We start from the raw sequence: 6,000 nt of genomic DNA, 5'->3' as shown, positions 1-6,000 counted from the left end.
ACTTCCCCCACGTGCCGCCTGTCAGTGGAAGTTTACGACAGTCGCGACATGCCAGCCTGAGTGGCCCCCGCGACCCAGAGGCCCATCTGCCTCTCCCCGAGGCCCGTCTCCTGCTCGGGATTGGGTGTCTTCGCGGCGCCTTCTCCCGGTGCCAGGGGAATCCCCCGATCACTACGGTTACCAGGTGTGTCCCGCCTGCACACCTGACCGGGCACAACAACAGCAGCTCGGATTGCCCAGATGCCAGGGAGGCGCCGAGGGGAGCGGGCACACCGGGCAGCGCCGGCCAGGGTCACCGGTACAGGTAAGAGACGGGCCCGCCTCTAGGGATCTGTAGTGCTTAGAAGCGTCCCGCGCTAGCTCCTGGCAGTGTTGGGGAGCTGTCAGGATCCCGCGGAGGAAGGGAGAGCGGTGATCACCCAGGGACCGGCCTGGCGCTTTCAGCTGCACCTGTAACTGGAGACCGAGGAGGCGGAGCGGGCCATGGAGACCAGGTACCGAGAGACAGACACAGCACTGTCTGCGAGGGAAACGGCACTGCTGCACCTCTGCTGCACCCCTGCTGCACCCCTGCTGCACCTCTGCTGCACCCCTGCTGGGTGTGAGGGACTCAGCATTGCTGCACCCCTGCTGCACCCCTGCTGCACCCCTGCTGCACCTCTGCTGCAACTGTGCTGGGTGTGAGGGACTCAGCATTGCTGCACCCCTGCTGCACCCCTGCTGCACCTCTGCTGCAACTGTGCTGGGTGTGAGGGAGGCTGCACTGCTACACCTGTGCTGCACCTGTGCTGGGTGTGAGGGAGGCTGCACCGCTGCTGCCTGTGCTGCACCTGTGCTGGGTGTGAGGGAGGCTGCACCGCTGCTGCATGCGCTGTATCTGCGCTGGGTGTGAGGGAGGCTGCTGTGCTGCACCTGTGCTGTATCTGTGCTGGGTGTGAGGGAGGCTGCACCGCTGCTGCCTGTGCTGCACCTGTGCTGGGTGTGAGGGAGGCTGCACCGCTGCTGCGTGTGCTGTATCTGTGCTGGGTGTGAGGGAGGCTGCACCGCTGCTGCGTGCGCTGTATCTGTGCTGGGTGTGAGGGAGGCTGCACCGCTGCTGTCTGTGCTGTATCTGTGCTGGGTGTGAGGGAGGCTGCACCGCTCCTGCCTGTGCTGCACCTGTGCTGGGTGTGAGGGAGGCTGCACCGCTGCTGCCTGTGCTGCACCTGTGTTGGGTGTGAGGGAGGCTGCAATGCTGCACCTGTGCTGTATCTGTGCTGGGTGTGAGGGAGGCTGCACCGCTGCTGCCTGTGCTGTATCTGTGCTGGGTGTGAGGGAGGCTGCACCGCTGCTGCCTGTGCTGCACCTGTGCTGGGTGTGAGGGAGGCTGCAATGCTGCACCTGTGCTGGGTGTGAGGGAGTGTGGACTAGCTGCAGGATTGCACTAATAGAGATTAAAGCAAACATGCATGTGGCTTAGAGAAGGTCGTGGTAAGGAGGGGAGGCGTGCAGAAGATGGAAGGGAGGACTATTTCTGAAAGAGGCACGAGCCATAAGTTGAAAGTTAAGTCCACTTTTCATGCAGTATTTCTGAAATACAGAGGATGTTCTTTTGAGATAGCTTGCAGTATTGAGGACGCTGGACTGTGGAAAGAAGCACTGCTCGGATGTGAAGATAGTGCTATATTAGGTACTTTGGTAGGCGCTAGAATCGGATGAATAGTCTGGACATGGTTAGTCTACCACGAGGCCATTGCTTCAGTTCAGGGGTTGGAAGCGTAAAGTAGCGCTGGACGCATATATAGAGAAATACTGAGAGCATTAGACTGTGCTCAAAAGAAGGCGTAACCTCAAGATTAAAACAATGTGAGTAACTATATGGGTTAATAATGCAAACGTTGATAAGGAAATTCTGTAAATGCTGGGGAAACTGTCCTCAGATGTTCCCCCTCAAGTTTGCTCCCTGTATCAATTACAAACCAAAGGGGGATACATTTAGACTGCCTCTAGTTTGACATTGCATAAGATGGAGGGTGAGGACAGCTTCCCCAGACAGTGGAAGTGTGTTGGCTTCCCTCATGTGGCTGGAGGGGGAGTTCCAGACACTGAGAGGAGAGGTGTGGTTACAGGACTCCCTATAGAAATTCAATAAAGGCTTTGTTAGCAAGTGGCTGCTGATTAGACTTCCTGGAGCACTGCCTTGTGGTAGAAAACAGGGGGACTGGATGGGACTGGACTGCAGGCTCTGTTATGCAGGTCGAATGGGACCTTTCGGATGAGGCTGTCTTCCTTGATTACAGTTTCAAGGACACCAATAAAGTGCAGAAACCTCACACCATCCTGAGCCTCTGTTTTGGGTGCTCCAGGCCAGAGGCTACCCAGCTGTGAGGGGCACCACTGCACAAAGGCTGTCTTGACAGATGTTAATACAAACAAACTCGCAGGAAGACATTTAATTGCTGTGTAAATGGATTTACAATACAGTCAGTACCTGGTATCAACTTCACAAGGATCAAACACGGAGTCACCTTTTTGGCTTTTGTAAATGTGACCTGCATGTTGCAAATGTTTCTGCATCAGGAGCGCAATCCACCACATTACTTTATGAAAAAAATGGATCAGCACTGGTCACACGGACAGGGTTTAGGATGTAGATAACAACATTCTGGGTGGCAGTTTGACACCAGTTTGACGGTATTTAGGTCAGAGCCAGACTGGGTGTATCGTAGGCAGGGCCACTTGAATTATGCAACAAGAAAACACAAATTATGCAATATAATGCGATACATTCTTAATCGGATTACTTCATTATTTCGTCATTTTTAGGGTCGAGCCTGCGTCACATGTGCTTGCGCATGCGTTTCGCTAAGCGAGACGCTTTAGTAATTAAAAAGGGCTCTGAGCCCTGCCCACGTCACGTCAGTGTTTTTCATTGGTTCGTGGGCTTGCCTGTTAGAATCTGCTTGATTTCATTAGTGGAAGGCACGCATACGTCATGCCTTTTCCGGTGGATAGCCCTCCTCGAGCGCATCACCAAGCACAGAAAACATGCGAGGCTCGCTGTTTTCTGTCCAGCTATTGGACTACTTTTTCTCTATTTTCCCAATGCGATCTCGCTTGGCAGAAGTCGATCGCTTTCCATAATATCGGCCCTGTTACACAGTTAATTGCACTTTTTCGAGTTACGTACATAAATGCACTTTTGCTGATAGGTTTCATTACCAGTGAAAAGTCGGGTTAGGAGTTTACAACGCTATCAGCTCTAACACGGGCAAACGCGAGACCCGTTGCATTGCAAATGCTTGTTAAACTTTGTAACACTGTCTGGGAATTGCTTCCACCTTATTATTATCCGTTTAACATGTGTTGCTGCAATTTTTGTAACTTTTCAACCATTGGCGCTAGAAACAAAATTTGGTTTTGTTAAAATCTCCAGATTATGTGACAGATGATGGATTATGTGGCAAATGCAGCAAACCTATAGTTATATGACAATTGCCACGGCCGCACAATCGCATAATTCTAGTAGCCCAGATCATAGGTCACCAGCTTCAACTGTCACATTGCTCAACTCTCAAGTCGCATTCGTTTGGTCGATGTCACCCTCTTCGGATTTATCTTTACCCTCAAACCAAATGCTACCTGTTGACTTGAATGGAATCATCCATCCTGAAGACGATCCACTTCTGTAAAATCTATATCCTCTATTGTTTTCAATGGGGCCTCTCCAAAAAAGCCCTGTTACATGCTAAAGGCAGATAGATATGCTAGCTGCACTGCCAGTAGGCACAAAGCAAGGATTTTTATTGTACACTCCAAAGGAAAAATTGAGGAGTTCTGACACTTTCACTAATGACATTACGCAAAGTGATGTCCCCATGTAAATTGTGTTGCAGGACTCTGAGAATCAAGTCACCAACAACTTAACTGCTCAAAACCCCCCACATTCAATCCCCGTGTGGCCTGCTGCCACAATCTGGTGATTTGCTGAGTGTGTGTCCCACCACCATCCCGCTGCCTGCGGCTTAGGGTATGACCAGTGCTTAATTTGTGAAAGAAAGAGTGCTGGTGGCCAAAGCTCGGCTCAGAAGCCAGCGGCCAGTGCGATTAAATGTTGGTGCACCAAATACTAAGGCTGGTAGTCTTAAATCCAATACCATACCATACCATACTATACCATACCATATCCTTCCTGCCCCTTTAGCTCCTTTGCAGGTTCCTGCTTTCTCCCTATGAGGTGGTTTCTGCCAATGCTTATCTTCTCTGTCTTTCCGACCTGTGTATTTTCCTTGCTGATGCAGCTTTAACCCATTCATGCTGTATATTTAGCACCGGCCACAGGCGGTTCTCCAGTCTGGGTGAGGTGACTTCAGTTCTGAGCGACACCCCCGGCTGATGCACTGGGGGTGCAGGGCTGAGGCTGCAGGTAGGTTGCTTCTGATCGCGGCTGTCTTTCACCTCCAACCAGAGGGCTGAGAAGTCATTTTTATCAGGACTTCCTTTAAATGTCACAGTATTCATAACATACGTCTGCTTAAGAATGCCAATGTTTATGCATGTGGCATGCATATAAGTGGCATAAATCTTATGCTTATTCCACACAACCTTTTCAAGTTTTGAAGTTGTAGTGGTTGCTGGGAGACTAATATCAGATGTATCCCATGCTTGTTTGTCTTGGAGCTCTTTAAATGTCAATGCTTGGCATCATATATTGATCAAAATTAATTTGGAAAAGTGATGACTCTGTTGTAAGGCTCTTCTCTTGCACTGAAGGTCTCTGCCTTACCTTCTGGCAGGTGTGCACATCCTGAGCTGAGGGATGGGAGCTCATGGGAGGGGGTTCACACCTAGAGCATGGTTTATCAGATGCTGCCAACAGCCAGATCAGTTTGCAGTGTTCATGTTGTACTTCCTAAACTGAATGGTTTGCTGTAACCTGAGTTTGTAATGACTGTTTACTTCTGATAAACTATTTCCATGCTGTTGAACATAGCCTGTGGGTGGGTTGCAATGTTAGTAAGACTGTTCACTACTAAAAAAAAGCATGGCTTATGACTTTGTGGTCTTTTATGTGGTTCTCCGTGGTACTCAACTGTGAAATAAGGGCAGGCCAAGTTAGCTTCCATTTTATTATACACAGTGGTAGACAGATGTGGAAGTAGGAAACGCACTGTATGTATTGCAGTACATTAAGGGACAAACCTACCCCTTCATGCCAAGTCTCATGCCCACAATATCTAGGTAGAGGGACAACATTCCAGGCCCACTCTATGCTGCACTGCGCGTCGCCACACTGTGCAAGTGTGAAGCAAACATCACTGTCCGCGTCTGCTTGTAATTCATGAACCAGAGTAGATATAAATGTAATTCCAACTGAAAGTTGTTAGGGAGATCAGACCTCTTTTATATGTCAATTTCTATGGCTGTGCCATGTAGAGATGTTTTAGCTTTTAATCCAATTCTGCTTTCTACTGAGAAAAAAACAGTACACACTTTCTCAGTTTGTGCTCTCCAAATACCCTTGCATACATAAGTACTCCAGAGAGCACAGGTATGTACAGTACTGACTTGAAGAGAGGCAGCATGCATCCAGTTCTTCACTAATACAGATACTTCTGAAAAGGGCACAGCACTTGCTAGTAGCCAGGTGAAAATATCCTTGACAGTACAACGTATTGTTGGGTTTTGCACCACACTCCAGTATTTTATCCATTGTGAGATGAGCACGCCCGTTGTATACAACAGCAAGTAAAGTGTTTTCCTGTGGTCACGAATGCACTTCTTGATTGCAGTTTTCCCACAAAGTCCACTTTTTAGGTTGAGCAAGCAAGCGCTCTGATGTGTTGTAATCTATCTGTGGGCTTTTAACCAAGCCCACCACACGCCCAGCACTATCACCCGTTCGCAGACTTGCCTTTCAAAAATCCTTTGTTATCATTGGTAAATACTTCACGTTTCTCCCTCCTTGGGGCATTTTTGTTACTGCCTTAGCCATCGACCCTGTTACATGGATAATTGTAG

The 6,000-nt window shown here is 49.3% G+C and overlaps 1 protein-coding gene across 1 annotated transcript in view; it reads left to right on the top strand.

The window, feature by feature from the left end:
• Positions 1-222: 222 nt before the first annotated feature.
• Positions 223-6,000, top strand: part of LOC138266824 (monocarboxylate transporter 13-like) — an 89,691-nt gene continuing 83,913 nt past the window's right edge. The window contains exon 1 of the mRNA XM_069215499.1: positions 223-304. The gene's annotated coding sequence lies outside the window, so the exon portion shown is untranslated. The remainder of the gene's footprint in view (positions 305-6,000) is intronic.

The sequence above is a fragment of the Pleurodeles waltl genome, chromosome 12 (genome assembly GCF_031143425.1).
Source record: "Pleurodeles waltl isolate 20211129_DDA chromosome 12, aPleWal1.hap1.20221129, whole genome shotgun sequence".
NCBI classification, from domain to species: domain Eukaryota; kingdom Metazoa; phylum Chordata; class Amphibia; order Caudata; family Salamandridae; genus Pleurodeles; species Pleurodeles waltl.
This window is presented reverse-complemented; position numbering and strand designations above follow the sequence as displayed.